Source organism: Gymnogyps californianus, chromosome 3, assembly GCF_018139145.2.
Source record: "Gymnogyps californianus isolate 813 chromosome 3, ASM1813914v2, whole genome shotgun sequence".
Taxonomy (NCBI): domain Eukaryota; kingdom Metazoa; phylum Chordata; class Aves; order Accipitriformes; family Cathartidae; genus Gymnogyps; species Gymnogyps californianus.
The window spans coordinates 14,697,601-14,718,416 of record NC_059473.1 but is presented as its reverse complement, the minus strand read 5'-3'; the positions used below and the strand labels follow the sequence as shown (position 1 = coordinate 14,718,416).

At 47.3% G+C, this 20,816-nt stretch overlaps 1 protein-coding gene and 1 non-coding gene across 2 annotated transcripts in view; both read left to right on the top strand.

The window, feature by feature from the left end:
* Positions 1-20,816, top strand: part of RRBP1 (ribosome binding protein 1) — a 550,780-nt gene that overhangs the window by 45,146 nt on the left and 484,818 nt on the right. The window lies entirely within an intron of this gene.
* LOC127015366 (U6atac minor spliceosomal RNA) lies at positions 17,536-17,664 on the top strand. Its single transcript, XR_007766344.1, has one exon. It is a non-coding gene; the product is annotated as a U6atac minor spliceosomal RNA (small nuclear RNA).

The window sequence follows — 20,816 nt, the reverse complement described above, 5'->3', positions numbered from 1 at the left end:
ATTTAATCAAGGAATGCTTGAATTTGGACCAAAGTCTTAACTGACTTTGGAAGTAATAACAAGAATTAAGTAGGGACATGTTTGTTTTTTATTTTTTAAACATATAGTTCTAAACCAAGTCAGATAAAATGCCTGTATAATAGTAGAGCTTCAGTCCTACAGATGGTTACTCTAGACAACTTGTTCTGGTCCTGTCTTTCTGCCGTGGCTGTTAGCCTGGTGGCAGTGTATGCTGCGTGGCTGGGAGAGAAATCAAGGCGGGCGCTGTTTGGCAATGGGGGCCTCCCTGCACAGTGCTGTAGCAGACCTCCATCTCCGGTGGCATGTAATGGAGACCTGGGGCAGCTGTGCTTTTTAGTCTTAATTGATGTGGGTAATTTGTCTGTTATTATTCCAAGCTTGCTCTTCATAGATCGGTTTTGCTATGAAAGAGGGGTACAGAAGTAAGACATCCTGGGGAGGAGGGGAAGGGATGATATAAGGCCATGAGAACAGGGCTGGGGCTGTTTCATCTTGTATACTTATAAGGGAAAATTAGTTGGAACTGGCCTGTTGGCTCAGTCTTTTTCAAGAGGTCTTGTTGAGTTTTTGGAAACACTGCAGTGGGTTGAGAAGGTATCTAACTAGTTAAAGGAACCTCAGCAAGGACAGGAGCTCCTTCACCAGCAGAGTAAGGGAGATCTCTCTCACTTGTTTCTGTCTCATGGGAAAGATGTGCTTGCTCTGGGAAGGGCACTGACCGAGAACTATGATGGTTTTTTGAAAGGTTTAATTCCCCAAAAGACGAAACAGCATAGCCCGGTGAGGTATAAACACAGCGGCTGTGGTGCTTTGAGGAAGCTAGGAGCAGGAGCTGTGCATCAAGATGCACTAAGTGCGTGGCTTATGGTGGTACCAGCCTGCCGTAGCACAGGGCTCCACCGACTCTGCGTGCTGTACCAGCACGGGCACTGGGAGCTCCAGCTCTGCACCACGAGCTGCCTGCTGGTGATTAGCAGTACATATTGTCATGGTTTGGGAATCCTACTGTATGTAAATCCTGTGCTGCTGCCTGTGTAGGGGAAAGGGAGTCTGTTTTTCCAGTGCTGCTCCCTGACTTGACAGCCCGCTCCTCACGTGCCTGTGACCTTAAGCATCACCCCAACCGTTTGCAGCGCTGCGGTTTCCCTCAGAGAGGGCTTGCAGCAGGGTCCTCATGCGGTAGCTATGTAGCTGTCATCTCGGTGCCTGAACCAAGGGGAAGCTCCCTGTTTTGGGGAGGGTGGGAGGGAATTTTGGTGCTTCTTTTCACGAGCTCCCTTTCCATCAGTCCTGTCCTTTTGATGGGACAGGGACCTGGGGCAGAGGTGAGGAAGTCGTTATTGCCACACTGACACTAACCCTCTCATGGCTTACTGCTCCGCTAATGCACGCCCCGTTACAGCCAGCTGCTGTGGTGGTGTACGAACGAGCAAGCTTAAAGGCTTCTCGGAGTGAGGCTTACCCCTTTGCCCCCAGGGTTTCAGTGCAATACAAGGTTGTTATGAAGAAAGAAATGAATGCTGTGGATTGGTACAGCATTGTGGAGCTGGAGGGGTTTTTACTAGCTTTGCTGCTTTTCAGCACTGAATAAGCTTTGTCCTTTTTTCCTAGCATTAGTGCTATAAATAATCTAGGCTGAAAGCTCAAACTGGATGTTTGGATGAACCATCTTGAAAGGTGAATCCCCCTCCCTCTCTTAAGGCAAATAGCATTTGCAATTAACATGAAACTTCCCCCCCCCCCAAATCCATCCCCCAGCCATGGGGGAGCCCAAGAAATTTCAGCAATCGTGTAGCTGATGGTGACTGCTTTGGCTCCAGTCTGAAACACCGGCGTGAATTGCAGCTGACAAGCTGCTGCCCAGTGAAGGACCGCTTGAAAACCCAGCATGGTTGATACAAAAAGTCGCCCATGGACTGTTTGTGAATGAGACCCTGCATCAACAGAAACCAAAGATCAATACATCCACCTCACTGACTTGCTAGCATTTGAGATGGTGACTACTTGCTTTATATGCCTCAGCTATTTGAACTCCCCCTCCCGTCCTCCAAGCTACTGACTCATTTCCTCCTCTAAAACCTTCCTTTTTTAGCCTTTCGCTCTGAAGTATTTGGTGGCTGTTTTGAGCCGCCTGCTCCATGCCTTACTTAGGCAAACTCCTACATGACAGCCCTGCAAGCCTTGCTTTTGTACCATGGAAATCGTTTTTTTTTCCCCCCGATACTTTCAGTTCTGAGGGGCAGTTTTAGCTGCTGACTGTGCTCTTAGGCAAATTGCTTCGTTGCTGTTGGAAATCAGGGAGGCAGACAATTGTCAAAGCAGCTGGTGAGCTGAGACTGCCGCTGCTTATGCTAATTGCTGTTGTCTGCCTGTGAGCCCCTGCTTCCCCCATCTGTCTGCATCCACCTGCTGTCTTTTCATACCCTTTCGCCCTGATCTCACAGTTTGAGCAGGGATTGCAGAGACTTCCCTTTGGCTGGACAACCACCCTGCAACCGCAGAGCACCCGGACGGCAGGATCAGGCCCTGACTTTATGTGCTGTCTCAACGCAGCAAAGAAACAGGCGGTGTCCCCTTGTGCGAGGCCTGACGTGGCGGTGGCCCTGAGCTTTGGTCATAGCCGATGGCTGCTACTGTAACCACACTAGCTGAGTGTGCCTGAAATGTAGTCCATTTTTCTCAGGGCTTATGGAATATTGGCTCTGTGCTCTTGGCGTCGCAAGGCTCAGCAAAGATAATTTTAGACAGGAACAGAAAGTCTCTGTAAACCTTACAGTCATAGCTATTTCACTGGCAGAAACAAAGCCATGAGAAGCCCATTGCTGTGCATTGCTGAAACATTCCGCTTAGCAGATGCACTGGAGTAAAAATTTAAAGGGAAATTTTGGGGGAGGAGGAGAACCTAAAGGTGTTTTCCAGAAACTGCTGTGATGCTCCGTTCCTTTTCTGAGGAGGTGGTGTGGCACAGCAGGCAGCGTGCAGGAACCAAGAGCCCAGAGTCTGGTCCAAACCCCTGCCCTAGCCGGTGAGGTGAGGCTGGGCAAGCTGTTTTTCCCCTTTGCCTTAGTTTCCCATTTGTCAAGTGTTAACATTGTTACTGCCTTTTCTATAATGCAATTTGAGATTTAGTGGAGATCGGAGCTGGATGTTGCTTATAAATATGTGCTATTTTTACAGTAATGAAGAGGCTGTCCTAAATTGCTAAGGATGAATGCCAGAACTCGTATGGTTTTTAATTTGCTCTCAACTTCCACAATTGCTGCAGGTTGCAGTCCTTTTAATTTCCATACAGTAAAAACTCTGCAGGCTATGAACAACCGGACCAAAATCTGACCCTGCTTGCTTCTGTAAAACTGGGCTAATTTTATCAGCCTCATCAGAACCATTCTGGGTTGAGTGTGGCGGGGAAGGTAGCCCGATGCTTCATTACCCCTGGGGCATTTTCACCACTAGAAGGACGAAGGAGGAAATAACACAAGAAGGCAGCTCAGGAATGGAACAGCCCCATGTTAATTTAAATATGCAAGAATGTCATCAAGCTACTCTCCTACCTGGCTTGTTTAATTTTTTTTTTCCTTTTTTTTTTTCTTTGCTTTTGTTGCCACTAAAGTGCCTGTCCGAAGTACGTTGTATGATGAGAAGGAAACCCATCCTGCCCCAGAATCAGCTTAAGGACTAGCCACTGCTCAACTCTTGCTTAAATCCTCAAAACAGGCAACGGGCAAAACTTACAATGATGTGTTGATTTCCCTGCGTACTTGTGAATTGGATCTTAAATCCCTGTCAGTCTGAGAAAGGAGGCTCATGTGGGGCACACTGAGGCCTTGAACTCCTCTTAACCAGTGGGTAAAGCTTTAAGCACCATCTCTGGCTGTATTACCCGAATGCTTTGCAGCGTTTAGTGTGGTTACGCTCCTGAGCTTTTGCTAGGAAGCAGGGCTGTTTGTGCAACCCCTTTTATAGAGGAGGAGGACTGAGCTGAGAGAGGCTGCATGACTCTCCCAGCCTCGGGCAGGAAATCTGTGGTAAGTCTGATCAAGTCTTCACTGCCTTTACAGGGTAACACCCTAACCTTTAGGCCATCTCTTCCCTGCGTATGTAAGATGATAATGCTACTACATCGAATGCGACATGGCTGCAGGAATTTCTTAGAGAATAAGCACTTGTGGCTTATGTGGGCTTTGTTCCAGGTGTGAAGGTGGTTGCTGCTGAGATCTATCTGCAATGCCATTAATAATTTTTTATTTCCTGACTAAATTAACCCCCACTCCTCTCACACTGCGACCCAGACAGAAGGTGGTTGTAGCAGGTGGGTTTTTTTATGGTAAAGTTTGCGCTTAGCTGCATCAGAATAACGAAGAAACCTCTTGGCGGTGTGTTGCTTCTGCAGGATGGTCCTTCTGGCTTGGGAACTGCAGGCCTGTTTGTGTTTGTTGGGGCTGTCACCACTTGTTGAACCTGTCTAGGTTTAGCCCTCAGGAATGGGGGGAGCTTGGCTCTTGTTACTGGGGTGGTTAAAATTGGGAGTTCATTATAAGGAGGGCTTCTGAGGGTAAGATTAGATGGCATGTGAATTAGCCCTACCACATGTATCACCAATCGTGCAGGGTGCTGTACAGGCATAGACTGGAAAATCCCCACCCTAATCTGCTTACTGTCTAACCATAAGATAAGAAACGCATGGGGTAATGAAAAAGGAAGCAATGAGACCATATTAGTCAGCATGACAGGTGTTCATCAACAGCAGCCTGATAGCCGGGAAGGATTTGCTAGAGGGTAGTGAAAGCCCCTTCAAAACTGTCCAAAGATAATGAAGTAGCACTGAATGTGATTTCTGGGAATGGGGTGGTTTATGAGGGGGGTGCTCTGAGAATTTCGGGTGGTTATTGGAGGCCTGAGTTGCAGAGGCAGGTATGGAGAGGTAAGCACTCGTTTCCAAAGCACAGCCACTGCTTTGGCAGTGCTGTGCTTCCAAAGCACAGCCACTTTCGCTGTGGCACTGGTGAGGAGCCACAGACTGCACAGCACTGTGCCTGTGGAGCACAGCTGGGGCGGGCAGCAGGGCAAATCTGCCCACAGCCTGGGACTGGATGGGTCTATGAGCGCTGGATGGGCCAGCGGTGTTATGGGTGGGTGGTAGGGAGAGCAAACATGCCAGGTTGTGCTCGTGTATTTTTTTGCCTTCCAATATATCAGGTAGTATAAAAAAGGGTGTTGCTTTCCTGGTGAACCTGCCTCATGAACATATAGACAACACTCCTACCGCTTCTGCCATGTGGACTGTGTGAGGTGAGGTGGAGGAGTAGGAGGGTATTGAAGAGAGACAAACTGGAAAAGAGGAGGGTCTCGCTGTTTCCTGCAAGTGTGCCGGTAGACGGCAGATACAGCCATGGATGGGAACCTCTGACAGTATCCCTGATGTCTCTCCTATCTGTGTTGTGGGTGCAATCACAGCAGGATGTGGTCTTTATGCACAGATCAAGAATGGGGTCAAGAGTGGCTTGATAGCTATAGCTCTACTAGCCATCTGGGCTGATAGCTGGGCCACGGTGAGCTATATATTCCTGTTGCAGTTGGTCTTGTCCAAGGAAGTGGCTGTGGGGAAGACTCCACTGACAAACAGGGTATTGTGAGAGGAGCAGCCCTTTCCCACCACCCTCTTTACATCTGTTCTGCACCTGGATCTGTGATGGTGGCCTCTGCTTGGTGTGCTGGCTTTCCTCTAGCACACTGGCTGGAGAAAGGGTAGCTGGTCTGGTGGGATGAACCAGCTTGGTGAGCCCGTGGGTTTCCTGTCTTCAGCAGCCAATGGTGTCTTTCCGAGCCATTGCGTTGCCAGAGTAACAGCTCAGATCTCTTGATGGGTAGTCACCCAACAAGTCATATGTGGGTGCTGGCAAGGAGCATGACTGCAGCTGCATTTCTGAAGGAGGCCAGGAAGCATGGGTTGCCAGTCGATGGTGTATGGGCTGAATCTGGCCTGCCAGAGCAACTTCTTCCTTGTGCAGGCTACCCTGCAATCCTTCCCCATGGCTCTGACACCTCTGCTTGTTCAAAAAGACTTGAATGTAACCAAAACACAACTCCTGGACAGTGCTTCCCCCGTCAGATCCCCCATCACAGAAATCTGTCTCCCAACATACAATGTTTTGCTCTCGCAGTGCTCAAAAAGGTACTTCTAACCTTTGCTCCAGCTCCAGGGGCCTTGCCTCCGGGCAGGCGGTTGATTTACCCTCCTCTCCTGGTTCCTGAGTCTCTCGGTCCCGGATTCAAAGTCAGCCTCACCCCAGTTCAGGGTGGAGGTGGCCCTGCAACGGTGAGATGGCCTGCTGGGGAGGCTGGGCCCTGGGGCAAAGCAAGGCTGGTGTTTCCCTCTCCCCGCAGTTTTGAGGACGGTGCCCATCAAACGCAGGTGGAGCGGGAGAGCGGAGGGCTGTTGTCCCCTGCCAGGCCAGCTGCCTGCTGGTGACTGAAGGCAGGGCACCATCTGGTGGCATGAAAGGAATTTGTCCGCACGTCTGTTGGAGAGCAGTGCTGACATTCTCAGCCAAATACAAACTAGTAGTTTCCAACTCTTTTTTTTTTTTCCCCCTCCCTTTTTTTTCCTCTTCTGCAGCCTTAAGCCCCTCTGTGGCTTTCCATGCCTGCCTGATGTGCTTGTTTCTCCCCAGCTGCTGTGACCACCTCTTGCAGAGAGGCTTAAGCTGACAAACTTGGCCAGCTCCAGGTCGCTCCTGGAGCATGGTACAGTTTCTCAGACTGGAAGGAGTGTTACAGAGCTGCAGAGGGAATTGCCCAAGGACAGGCTCTGCTAGAGCCTGAGATGTGACAGCTCCACTCCCATTAGAGCTGTCCTAGGTCAGACCAGAGGTCTGTCTAGCCTAGTATCCTCTTCCCGACAGCAGATGCCTAGGGAAGGACGGACAAAGGCAGTGAGCTGGCAGCAGGAGATCAGCTAGATGCTCTGCCAGCCTCCAATGTGCAGGCAGGAACATCTTGAGTTTGACATTGTGCCTCTATTTTGAATAACCTTCTGTGGATTTCATCCTTCCTGAATTTGAGTCGTCACCATTTGAACCCATGAAAATTCCTAGTGTTCATTACACCTTGTGGAGGGGCAGCTGGGCAGGAGGCTTCTGCCCTGGGCCAGGAGGTGGGAACAGCTGTCCGAGGTTGCATGGACATTGTTCATCTGCATGCTGGGGCTTGTGGCTCAGAACACAAGCCAGAAAGGATTGGTGGCATGTCACTGCTGTCTCTCTTTTCCAGGGACCAGATATGCCAGATGTGTCCAGATTGTGGATCTGCTGATCTTCAAGCAGAGAGGACCAGTGGTATACAGCTGAGAACCAGGTGTCAAGGTGGGCCTTAAGGAGCGAGCCTTGTACGTGAGCTGTCTGTATGAGATGGGGTGGTTTGGCTCCTCCAGATCCCCTGAGACCCCAACTGTTTGAGGGCTACTGGACACTTGAGCTTGACTGTTCTCTAAGAAGGCAGTGCCAAAAATCAGGTAGAGAAAAGTGGAGGCCTGTCGTTTTGTGAAAATCATGGCAGTCCAAGCTCTTTCTCACCCACATTCTCCTGGTTTTTGGCCGGGTCTTGCTTCTGTTTTGGGGTCTCCTGAAACCTGGATGGTGAGGATTGAGGTGTTTCTCCCCTCGACTGGCAGATTAGACAGCTGCTGGTGTTTCTTCAAGCAGACCAATTTCATGCACTTCTCTTTCATTTTGCTGTTGGCTTCCCATAGAATCATGGAATCATTCAGGTTGGAAAAGACCTTTAAGATCATCGAGTCCAACCGTTAACCTAACACTGCCAAGTCCACCACTAAACCATGTCCCTAAGCGCCACATCTACATGTCTTTTAAATACGTCCAGGGATGGTGACTCAATCACTTCTCTGGGCAGCCTGTTCCAATGCTTGATAACCCTTTCAGTGAAGAAATTTTTCCTAATATCCAATCTAAACCTCCCCTGGCACAACTTGAGGCCATTTCCTCTTGTCCTATCGCTTGTTACTTGGGAGAAGAGACTGACACCCACCTCGCTACAACCTCTTTTCAGGTAGTTGTAGAGATCGATAACATCTCCCCTGAGAGACATCCCATGAGACATCCCATCAGCTTTCCTGTTCTCTCACTAGGGTCTTGGATTCCCAGAGAAGTGCTGATCCCTGTTTTCTTTGCACTGGAGCCACAACAGCCCCTAGAAAACACTTATCTGGCTGGTGGCTGTTGCTTTTGTCATGTAACCAAATGCAGGTACCTCCTGGCCTGTGAACGTGTATGCCAGCACAGCTTGCCTGCCTGGGGTGGAGAAAGGACTGCAGAGTCGTGAGGAGCAGGCTGCGAGGTAGGAGTTGTGCCAGGCTCTGAAACAGGCACTCCTGCACTAAAAAGCATCTTGTCCAGTGTTTAGGTCTGACTGCTCTCAGTGCTCTAGGAGAGGGCAGCACAGGACTGGTTTTCTGTTATGCTCTTGTGCCTTCCGCATAAGCAGGGAAAAGCAGTGGGGCCACTAAAAGTCCGTCTTTGCAAATTCACGTTTTGCCACCAGAGAGCTCCCATCCTTCACACTAGTCCAAGGGCGAGGAAATAATGGCCAACATGGCATGTCTCCACCGCATCCCAGCTTTAATTGTAAGAGCCGGACTGTCTGATGTTTACTCTGCCTTTTAAAAAAAATATTACTCTTTTAGTGCTTGGATGAGTTTTGCCCCTTTATTGCAGGCTTCTTATGAAAGGGGGAATATTGAGGCCGGCTAATCCGAGAAAACACAGTGAGCAGGTGGAAGTCTGGTGGCAGCAATACAGTTTTCCTGTCTCTGGTGGTTTGGACAGGCTTGCTGATGGAATAGCAGGGCTTGAGAGGGTCTGCCTGAAGCACTAGCCCTGCTGCTAGTAGTCCTACAGAAGAACGTGGCAATTCTGCTTGCATCTGTGACTTATGGTTCTAGAAACAGTGTTGGTACATGCAGTATGTTTAGTTTTGTACTAATTTGAGTGTGTAATCACTAGTGTTATCACTTTTCCTGTTTGATTACGGGGTTGAAGCATTAACTCCCCCAAACAATGTAATTCTGGCCTTTTCCATCCACTCTCCTGCCTTCCAATGCCTGGCTCCTTTCCCCGCTCTTACCTGGCACTTTCACAAACACATATTCCATCCTCCCACATTTCTGCTTTGCTGAGGAGACAAGTCTTCCACACATGGAGGAAAAGATGGGTAATTGGTTTAGTTCATTGAATATGTGAAACTGATAACTGAAAAATTAGTCCTGGATGAGCAGTCTAAATGCTACAGTGAGTTTGGAAAAATTACTGTGCTCCCTTTTTTGGGGACCGATGTGATGTCTTGCCTTCCTTCTGCATCTCTCCTCCCTGCCCCTTACCTGTGCTGAGAGCCTGAGGAAGCCTTGGCTCACCTGGAGCCTGTGAGATGTCAGCCAAGGAGCAGTTCTTCCCTTTGTGGCCACCCCTGTGGCATCTTGGCAGAGATGAATCTGCAAACTAATAGTCTCAGCTCCCGGCTCCAGCAGAGGTTGAAGGGCCCATCCTTGCAACTGCTCTCAATCTGCTCAATCTCCTCCAGTTTTGTTTAGACACCCCTTTTCTGTGGTGCCCTATACCTGACAGAAATCCCAAAGGAACTAAGGGTTGGAGACCATAAGGCACTGGAGTTTAAAACAGTCACATCTCATCAGATCTAGTCTCTCTTGTCCTGCTTTAGAGCCACTTCAACAAAGGACCTATCTGCCAGCAATACCTAAAGTCCATACCTCAAAAAAGCAGCGGTAGCCTGATATTTAAAAAAGCCCTTACCTCTAGAGCCTCAGACCAGTGGGTATTAGCTGTGCAGCTGTGCCCCAAAGACTGCCTCCTTCCCCTCCTTGCCTTGTTGGCTGGAGATGATGAGTGAGGGCCATGCTTGGCTGTAGCTGTGGCCAAGAGGCAATCGTGTTCAAAGCCAGGGTGCTCTCTTGGGGAAGATGGTGCAGAATCACCAGGCTCCCTGCTTCCTGGAGCAGCACATTGTGCCACAGTTCAGTGTTGTGGGACTTTTTATTGCAATTTATTGTGCTTTGAAAAGGGTCTGATGGAGACCTAGGCTTGCTTTTCACTGCTCGTCTTGCTTCTTGCTTGGAGTCCTGCAGGTTGTCTTGGGAGGTAGGTTCCCTGCAGGTTTCATTATGCTGAGCACTGACATGCAGTCACAGGATAGGGGAAATGGGGACCATAGGTAAAGGTAAAAGTTTGTGTTAGTCTAGAAAGCATGATCTTCAAGGGAAGATGGAGGGAACTGGAAGGTTGCTTAGTTTAAGGAAGAGAGGACTTAAGAGGTTATAGCAATCTCCAAACATATGTGAGGTCAGCTGTGGAAGAGTAGTGTGTTCTTTGTGTTACTGCTAGCTGAAGACAAGCTGTATTAGATCATAGCAAGGGACATCAGCATTTGGGATCAGAAGAATGTTTCCAAGGGTGAGGATAGCAAACCAGTGGACTAGGTGACTTGGGAAAGAAATGAATGTCCTTTCTTGGAGGTTCTTAAAAAGCAGCATCAAGAACGGTGTAACTTCCATCCACGTCCTCAGCTGGTCTGTCAGAGCGAAGGACCTCCTGAGCAAAAGTTTCTGCAGCATAGAGGAGAGTGGAAGCACACCTTCAGAGGCCTGCCTGGCAAGTCCCCTCTTCTTAGGCATAGGATCTTTCCCGTGATGGATCCACAAAGGTTGTATGCAGTGTCTATTGGAAACCGAGTCACATAGTGCCAGGGAAGAGGAGAAGGAAGTCCTTCAAAATCCAGGTGGTTACCAGGACAATAATTTTACCCCAGGAAACTCAGGACACATCTTTGGCGCTTTTCAGTCCAACGTGGCTTCCTTCTGACCCTGGCTGGAGTTAGCGGTCCAGAAACATTATCCCAGCCTGGGGAGACAAGCCTGTTCTGCAACATTATCCCTTCTCTGGTCACAACCAGCTCTGGCTGCAGTGGGCAGTAGCATTACATCAAACAAGATCACCCCAAGGTAGAAGTAGAAGCTTGTAGCAGTCCTAAGTACAGATTGGTCATGTATGTCCCTGTTTGCAACAAGTGACTGCAGCAGCTCTAGGTAGTTTGTGAGAGGCCCCTGGGGCATTGGTTTCGTTCTTGAGAGTGCTGGGTTAGGCAGAATTGCCAAGGCAAGCCAGAAGCTCTGCTTATGCTTTCTGACATACGCAGTGAGCTCCGTCTCGCTGAGAAGCAAACCGGCAGAACTGAACAGCTGGCTCAGAGACAGAGATCTCATCCGCAAAACACTCCCTCCCTCCTGCTGAGGTCCCTGCTCTGGGTGCAGAGCCTGATTCTCACTCCAGCATGCAGGGATTTTAAGTGGGGTGTGAATTAATGCTGCTGCCATATGAAGTGTCCTGTCTTTCTCCTGAGCAGCGTAAAGGATCTTTAGTATGAATGAGAATTGGCTCCAATGTTGCAGCAGCTGCGAAGTAAGTTCCACTTTTAGCTGAAAAAGGTTGCATTTTGACTGAAGCATTTTTGCTATCCATATTTTCACTAGAAATTTATAGCTAAAGAATGTATATCTTCAATGATCATCAGATCAGCTTCTCCGCCCAGACAAATCCTGCTTTTGTAACAGAGCTGCAACACCACTGCATCACAGCACCAAAACCCTGGATGGAGATACGCATCCTGGAAGGCTCTCTGAACTGTAAGGGTGCTTCAAAGCAGTAAGACTCCTGCAGTTGTAAACCTGGTGCAGGTCAGGGGAAATGTTTCAAAAGTTAGGGTGAGTTTGTGGGCATACATATTGGAAGATCAGCATATGCTAGCATGCAGCTGTGTGTGAATATCCACAGGCAAAAAAGAGCCAGGGCTCTTCTAGAGTGGGAGAACTTGCTTCATCATGTATGTACATGCTCCAACACTTGCATTTTTATGAGGCTTAGATATTTCATGTATTTGCCAGAACAAACACAGCACAGGACTCTTCTAAGCTGTTGATGAAATCATTAAGGGGCTCCACGTCTGCTTGTGATTTTCCACTACTTTGAGTTTACTTTGAGATGTGAACACAAAATCTGGCACTCACAGGCACCATGTGGATTTCTGATGGTCTTGGGAGCACTGCTTCTCCATAAAACAATATCTTGATCACATCCAAACACAGATGATGTTTGTTTGTCTGTGACAGGTGTAGTATCAATGATATTTGCTTGTTGAGCCATCCAAGTCATGCTTCAATGGAAATTCTTTAAGGAAGTTACAAATAGTTCATTTTAGTACACAGGTTCTGCAAACACTGCAGTAAACTCTTTGGAAGAGAGACTGAATTACACGAATAAGAGAGTTATGTGTGGAAGGGAAATGGACAGCATTTTTTTTATGGCATATTGCAGTGGTTACCAAGCCTTATGGTTTTGTCAGCAGTCTCAGGATGTTGTCTATATTTTTTTTTCGTAAAATCCCAGCTGCTGGAAGGAAGATATTGCATAAGAATGCCCATTTTCTCATTTTAAAAAAGTAAGTTTCTAACCCTCATGGTTGCTTAGAAAAACATGAAAGCATGAGCTGAATGTTCCAGATAGGATGTTGAAATCAAAACCAAACACAATGGAAAACTTGGTTCATAGCTGTAAAATCCAGATGGCAAATAAACAGCCTTAGATTGGCTTTGAAATTCTGCAGTTTGGAAATGTATCAATATCTGACTTTCGGGACCTGACTGCTGGCATGAGGGCACATGTGATTTTGGAATCAGTTTAGTCTCTTTTTGGTTAGGCAATACTGATTTTTATAAAAAGTAAATATTTCTGTAAAATAAATTACTTTTAAATATTTCTCTGGTGAGAACACTTCTTTTTCAAAACTTTCTGTAGCATTGCTTGAGTCTCATTTTGTCTCTTGTTTTGTTTCTCAGCTAATTTTGTTTTGTTCTGAGTTGAGAATTTCATCTTGAATCTCTTTTGGTTCATGCTTCTTTCCCTCTTGACTTTAATGTTTCTGTCTGGAGATTTCCATTTGGTTAGGTTTTGATGTTGACCTCAGATTTGGTGTTTTCTTCCTTTCCTCATTTTGGCTTCTTCATCCTGTTCTTTGCTTTCCAGCTTTGTTTTGAGCTGGTGCTGGAAAATTCCACCTTGGGTGGTGGGTGATGTTGCACCTGGATATTGCCTTTTATCAGCTGAGTGCGTGATGTTTCCGAGTGGCTCAGTGCAGCCACTCAAAGTCACATTTGAGCTCATCTTCTTGTGACTGGGGAAGTTGTTGGCTTGTTTTGTTTTTCCAGAGGAGATGACTGAATTTTTGGTGAAAGACATGCACAATGCAGGAATTCATGGAGAGGGAATTTCAGTTCTCCAAGCAGAACTGGTCCTGAGGGTCTGTAGTGGCAAACTTTGGGGCTGTACTGCTGGTGAAGCTGTTGGGTGGTGTGAGAGAAGTCGGAAGATGAAAAACAAAGAGATCCTTCTCTCTCCTATCCCCCAGTTGTGTGACATGGAATGATGATTGTGTATCTTCATCCATGCTGCAGCCTTCAGACCAGGATATTCTTGCATTCCACTTCTGGAGCTAACAGGCAAATTCAAGCTCAGAAGCTGCCTGGGCCCAAACTGTGGTGCTTTCTGAAAGCTGGAAGGTGGAGGTCTAAAACAGACTTGCTGTGGGCCTAAGATCTTGTTCTTAGGAGCTGGCTGGATTGGGCACAGCTCCATCCAGAGCAGCTAGCCTGAGCTTAGTCCTTCCAGCCTGAATATTTAGAGCTCAGGCTAGCAGCCAGCAATGAGAACCAAAACCCTGTTGTATCCCAGGCCTTAACCCTGCCCTTTGTCTTGCAGAAGAGTTCCCTCTTCTGACCTGACTGACTTGACTGATTCCAGGTTTTATGTTGTGAACTGTATTCCCTATTTGCAGAATGAAAATAAAGGGTCTGCAAAGCTGTCCTAGTTTCAGCTGGGTTAGAGTTAATTTTCTTCTTACTAGCTGGTACAGTGCTGTGTTTTGGATTTAGTGTGAGAATACTGTTGATAACACGCTGATGTTTTAGTTGTTGCTAAGTAGCGCTTATACTAAGTTAAGGATTTTTCAGTTTCCCATGCTCTGCCAGGAAGCAGGTGTACGAGAAGCTGGGAGGGAGCATAGCCAGGATAGCTGACCCGAACTAGCCAAAGGGCTATTCCATACCATAGAAGGTCATGCCCAGTATATAAACAGGGGGGAGCTGGCTGGGATGGGTGGATCGCGGCTCTGGTATCAGTCAGTGGGTGGTGAGCAATTGCATTGTGCATCACTGGGGTTTTTTTTTTCCTTTTTTTCCCCTCTTCTTTTTTTTGTTATATTACTTTTCATTACAATTATTATTATATTTCATTATCATTATTGTTAGTATTATATTTTACTTTAGTTATTAAACTGCTCTTATCTCAACCCACGAGTTCTACCTTCTTTTCCGATTCTTCTCCCCATCCCACTGGGAGCGGGAGGGAGCGAGGGAGCGGCTGCGTGGTGCTTAGCTGCTGGCTGGGGTTAAGCCATGACAAAAGCCCTGGTTATTGGAGTCCCAAGGAACAGCAGCAGGATGAGCATGACCTACACGGGAAGCTCATGGCGGGACTATGTGTTGGGGAAGTCCTGGTCCAGGGAAGGAGAGGAACCAGCATATACCACTGTCCAAGGCTGACAGCCCATCTGAAGAGGATCCTGAGGTACGTGTGACAGGCGTGGGTCCATGAATGAAAGAAAGGCATGATAGTGTGAAGTTAGTATATCTCTGCATAGCCCAGCTGCAGATGAAATACTTTCTTTGGAGCCAGTACAGCTAACGGCTCTTTTCCAGAGACTGTCATCCTGCTCTAAACCTGTCCTGGACTGTTTTGGAAAGGGTGTGGTTTCTCTCCCAGATTGTGGGAGGCAGATTGCTTCCCATGTGTCTGCATTTAGGGGAGAAACCACAGGTGGGCATTAGTGCTTCCAGACAGTATTGAACTCTGGAACAACCCTTGCAGACTGCCATCTCTGAGCTTCTCCTGCAGTCAGGCTCCCAGCATTTAGCAGCATTTCTCCCCTGGGGAAATTTTACCTAAGTGAAATAATGTTTTTAGACCTGGACCATCCAGTGTTTAGGGTGAGAAAAAGTACTATCCCTGGTGTGATTTTTCTTTTCCAGATGTCTTTCATTATTTTGTTAAGGTTAGAAATCCACCTGAATAAGACCTGCAGCTCTGAGCATCATATATATGAGATAGAAATGTCTTAACCATAGACAGGCTTGCTAGAGCTTATTTGTCAGAGTCTTCGTCTTCAGAGCTTAAGCATTTGTATCTATCATCCTGTAGTTTATCCTGTAGTAGACCCATGGCTGTCCAGGGCTTTGAGGCCATATGGATAATTAGCAGTCAAGCTCTTATATTCCATCTAATCCAGGCCTTATATTCCATCTAATTCAGGCCTTTCCCAGTATTATTAACTTCAGATGGCCCTGTCTGTGCTGGGTGCAAGGCAAGGGCCAATCCATGCATTAAGCAATGCATACAACAGGCTGCCAGAAGGTAGGGACAGGGGTAGCTTTACTCCCTTTTTAAACCAACAAGGAGAGGTGCCTCCAAGGTTTAGCTGCCATAGACTAGACAAGACCCTGAGTTACCTGATCAAGGTGGATCTGCTTTGAGCAGGGAGCTGGACTTGATGACCTCCAGAAATCTCTTCCAACCTATATTACTCTATGATAAATTCAGCAGCTTTATATTGCAGCGGACTTGCTAGAGACCACGTAGGAAATCTGTAACAGAACCGGTGCATCTGGTAACAGACCCTGCATCCTGCCAAGTGAGGCTGTGGCAGGCCGTAAGGTACGCTGAGCTATCCCAGCTCGAATAAATAAAAGCAAGAGTGGCATAGCTGGGAAGAGAGAGAAGTGGAGAGAGGCATTCCTTGAGCCACACATCAGGTCATGCCTCATAGCACAGACTGACTTACCTGTGTTTGCCAGCCTTTAAGAAGTGGTGTGTATGCACATTTCAGAGGAAGCTGTTGGGTGGCATATAGTGATTAGAAGCAGCTGAGTGGGCAGAGAGAGATACAGAAAATTAGAGGTGGCATGGTCAGGTCTGTGAATATACTGTGGCACTGCTGGTCTCCAGAGCAACTGGTTACCCACTTCTCAAAACACTCATTTCTGAACTGCTACTTAAAATTCCTAAGTGAGGACTTTGCAGAAAGCATGACCTTAGAACGGGGCTGGTGGGACTTGGTATGCTTGCTGGAGCAAGATGCAGTAGCAGAATGAGTGAAAAATCCCAATTTTTATTTTTCTTTACAGGCTTTCTCAGCCTCTCCTCAAACTCTGAAGCGTGTTGGAGTTTGACCATCAGAGCCCAAATCCATGAGCTGTGGCAGATCTGAGAGAAGTGGTTTCTGACAGATCTGATGCCTTCAGTGCTTATTTCTCCTTCCTTCTCCTTGCCCAGCCAGGGTATTGTTGGAAGGTGTCTGTGATGTTTCTCAGCAGTGTTTTTGATATTTGCCAGTAATGCCTGTGCCTGGTTGCTGGGTTTGTTTGGGAGCGGCTTGCTGGAATACTCTTATCTGAGAAACATCTCCTGTGGGATATTTGTTCTCTGCAAGGAGTTTGGTTTTTCCTTTTCTTTTAAAACCAGGTTTGCTGTGTAAGAGCATGCAGAAAATCTGTATTTTGGCCATGTTCTGTAATATTTGCTTGAAATTGGCTGGTCCTGTAAATATTCTTGCCAATAAACTTGAGAGTATCAACAGAGAGGGTGAAGCTCTGTCGTGTGGTATAGTAAGAAACTTCTTCAGCATTGGGGTATAAAGGATCTACTAAAATGTCTGGTTTCTTGTTAGAATATGGGTGAGACAGAACAGATAAAATACAACTCCTAGATATCAGAGGTGGAAGAGACACTGAGTGTCCATTTTGTCCATTTCCCTGTCTACATGCAGGGTTAACCTAAGTAAAATTTCGTAATAGCTGTTTGTCTGTCCAGTGGCATGGAGTCCATCCACTCTCCTGGGAAACTGCTCTACATCTGAACAGGATAAACTAGATGTGCCTGTTCCTGTGGTGTTTGTAGGGAATCTGGATCTGTTGTTTCACTGCATGCTGAAAGGCATAAATTCATTCCAGAATAAACTGAGCATGCATCTGGTTTATTTGTGTGCATGTTTGTGCTTCAGACCCTTGCTTGAGTGATTGCCTCATGGTGCTGCCCTCCTTTCTGCGTGTTCCCAGAATTTTTGGGTTTGCGAGCAATTGTTCTTTGGGGCACTACATCTCTGTCCTAATGAGCTGGGGGAAAGTTTGTCTGACCTGGGAATGCGATAAGAGCTGCAAAATATTTCTGGAGAGTTACTGAATGGTTTGGCAGGGTGTTTTTCCTGCAAAGATGCTCAGCTGAAAAGTCATGATTTATTTTCCCAGTATAATACTGGGAAAATTTACATTTATGTCCCCATTCCTTGTCTGGATTGTTTTTGTAAGCCCTAGTTTTTGCAAGTTTTGTGCTGTGGAAAAGGGGAGAAGGTTAGTCCTCTCCTTCCTAAGGCTAGGAGGTGCCTTCCGGTCCTACAAAATACACACACAGCTAAGGCATTGCCATGTTCTTCACGATGTCTCCACCACCCTTCCTTCCACCTGTCCCCTGCACCCACCTCTGGTATCTATACAGGCTCCTCTTCAGTTCATTAAGCTTAGAGGTAGCCCATGTACTTCGTTTGCAGTGTGTCCTGGGCCTAAGAAATGAGTCCTAACCAGTAGGCTTACTTACTGATGTGCATTGGAAGTTCAGGGCTTTTGGAGCTGGGTGCTGACTTTGTCCTAGGGACAGCAGGTGGGGAGTAACTTTGACACTGCAACATCAGGAGGCCGATGATCTGGAAGACTGCAGTTTTGGGTTCCTATAGACCTGGAGACTACGTGTCACCTGGTGCGAAGAGTTGGTGTGCAGGCCCCGTGGCCCTGGGCAGAGGCAGAAAGTAGTAGAGGGAGGTGAAGCCAGGGCTTTCTGTCCTCTGCTAAAGGAAATGTGATACAATGATTTTTGCATTCCAGGGCATTTCTGTTGTCCTTCGGTATGCATCAGTGGATATGAAGATTGTTCTGAATCTTTTGAAGTCTGAGGAGCCTGAGAAAAACAGGTTTGATTTGTAGCAGGAAAGAAAAAAGTGGGGAAAACGTAACTGTTTGTTAGAAATCTATTTCCACCCCTCACCTCCAATAAAACTCTTTGGGGTAATATGCAGAAGGTGTAGGTTTGGAAGGAAAGGAATCTACCTTTGCATGCATCCTGGGATGTCTGTGAACTCGACAGCTGAAATGGATGGAGCCAAGTAGGAACACAGGAACAGTGCTGAACTTTGCGCCAGGAGATGTGTCAGGCCAGATGGGAAGGAAGCTTGGAAAGAGCAGACGGCTCCCTAGCTTTTATGTCTCCTGGTAGCCCCCAGTGCACATGTATTTTTGGAGGTATATCCCTGAAACATCCAGAAGAGTCAAGGAGATACTCCCCAGATGAAGGAGAACTGGCTCTGCTTCCTTCCTCAGCTCTATCTGAGACACCAGCTGGATGTGACCTGTCAGCATCTGGGGAACTTCCAGGCTAGGCCTCTGCCTTGGGCAAAGTGTATATGGCAAATGGATGATAAAAGCTGACTATTTAAGGGTGTGTGCGAGAGGGTGGTGGTGGAGAAGACCCTTCTTTTATAAGCCAGGGCCTTTGATTAAACAGGCAGTGGGTTCTTGCAATTGAAATCAGTTGAGTAGTGCTCTGGCATCTGCACTGGCTGGATCGTTTACTTGCTGTGGGACATGCTGTTGAAGCATCCTCATGCCTGGACTTCTGCCATAGGATAATCATGTGGGTCTTATGTTCCCTTGTTTTCCCACAGGTGTTAAGGAGAGACTCAGAAAACGTTGGCCTGGGCACAGCTGCAGACAGGACTGTGGTTGTGGGGATTTGCAAGCAATGTGATCTCACCGATGACCCCAGATGCCTTTACAGAATCTGGCATCTCCCTGCACTACCTCCCCTTCTGTGCCTGGTTCATCTTGACTCCTCTGTACTTGGCATTGGGGATGTTGTGTTGCAAAGATATCTCACTGGAGAAAATTTCTGCACTTCCTCACAGTCATGCCCCAAGTCAAGGTGTGGCTGGTTACCAGACCAGCTCCATGTTTCCTGGTTTGTGTTTGTTGCTGTAGATCCATTGCTGCCTTCTAGCATTGCTTCACATCACACTCTGCTGTGGCCTTACAGCTCCACATAAATAACAAGCCTTCCTGGGACTGTCTATCAGGTGGGCTTGCTCAGCCTGATCCCAGCTGAGGAGGTGCGCTGAGCTTGGCTGAGCCACAGGGCTTACACGTCATACCGTACCTGGCCGCTTGCAACAGCGAGGAGGGTTGCCCGATTGCTAGGGAGGGCAGGAAGGGGAAGAAGGCAATTTCCTGGCCATGATGTGAATTTTAGAGAAAAGGTACATATGTGGGTTTTTGGGAAGGGAGGATGACAGGCTTCCATTCAGTGAGACACTCGGGCAGTGGAGTTCCAAGGAGTGCTCCCTTGTCATGCAGCCAGAGGAAGGGTAGGATTGGTGCCTGAGCACTGGGGTGAACAGAATTAAGGCAGGGGCTGAACTGCGAGGTTGGCCAGTGTGTTTTCATGGCTTGGGAAAGAGAGGAAAAGGAGGGACTTCCCAGCTTGTGTCAAGTATGTGTACCTGCAAGCAAATGTGAGGTGTGTGCAGAGTTTTATAGGACTGGTCTGGTCCTATAGGTCTCACAGAGGAGCCAAAGAGGAAAGGGGATGAAATGTATGTGTGGTTCTGTACACACCCTCACCCCTTCTCTTTTTGTCTAATGAAAGTGCAGTACTCCTACATGTGAAGCACAGAGCTTGTGGTAGGTACAACTTTGTTTCAGTGGCTTGGCAGGTTTTGCTGACTGTCCTGGTTTCAGCTGGGATAGAGTTAATTTTCTTCTTACTAGCTGGTACAGTGCTGTGTTTTGGATTTAGTGTGAGAATAATGTTGATAACACTCTGATGTTTTAGTTGTTGCTAAGTAGCGCTTATCCTAAGTTCAGGATTTTTCAGTTTCCCATGCTCTGCCAGCAAGCAGGTGTGCAAGAAGCTGGGAGGGAGCATAGCCAGAACAGCTGACCCGAACTAGCCAAAGGGCTATTCCATACCATAGAAGGTCATGCCCAGTATATAAACAGGGGGGAGTTGGCCGGGAGGGGGGATCGCAGCTCTGGCATCAGTCAGTGGGTGGTGAGCAATTGCATTGTGCATCACTTGTCTTTTCTTGGGTTTTATGTCTCTTTTTTTTGGTTATATTCCTTTTCATTACAATTATTATTATTATTATATTATATTAGTAGTAGTTAGTATTATATTTTATTTTACTTTAGTTATTAAACTGCTCTTATCTCAACCCATGAGTTTTACCTTTTTTTCCTCCTCCTCATCCCACTGGGAGGGGGGAGGGGGAAGCGGCTGCATGGTGCTTAGTTGCTGGCTGGGGTTAAACCACAACACTGACTGTCATAAGGACAGTGGTTAGATTTGGACAATGTTCTTGAAGGGCCTTGTCATCCTTTGCAGGGTAATTCTTCAGAATACTTTATGCCCCCTTGGATGTTATCACTGTTGGTGCCTGTGCTTTTTGATGGCATTTTGCTGGATAATCATTGGCATTGCCTGCCTCTGAGCGCTCAATGTATTATACAGCTGTAATTTAATTTTTCCCTCTTAAAACTCCCACTGAGAGAACTGGTGTGGTTG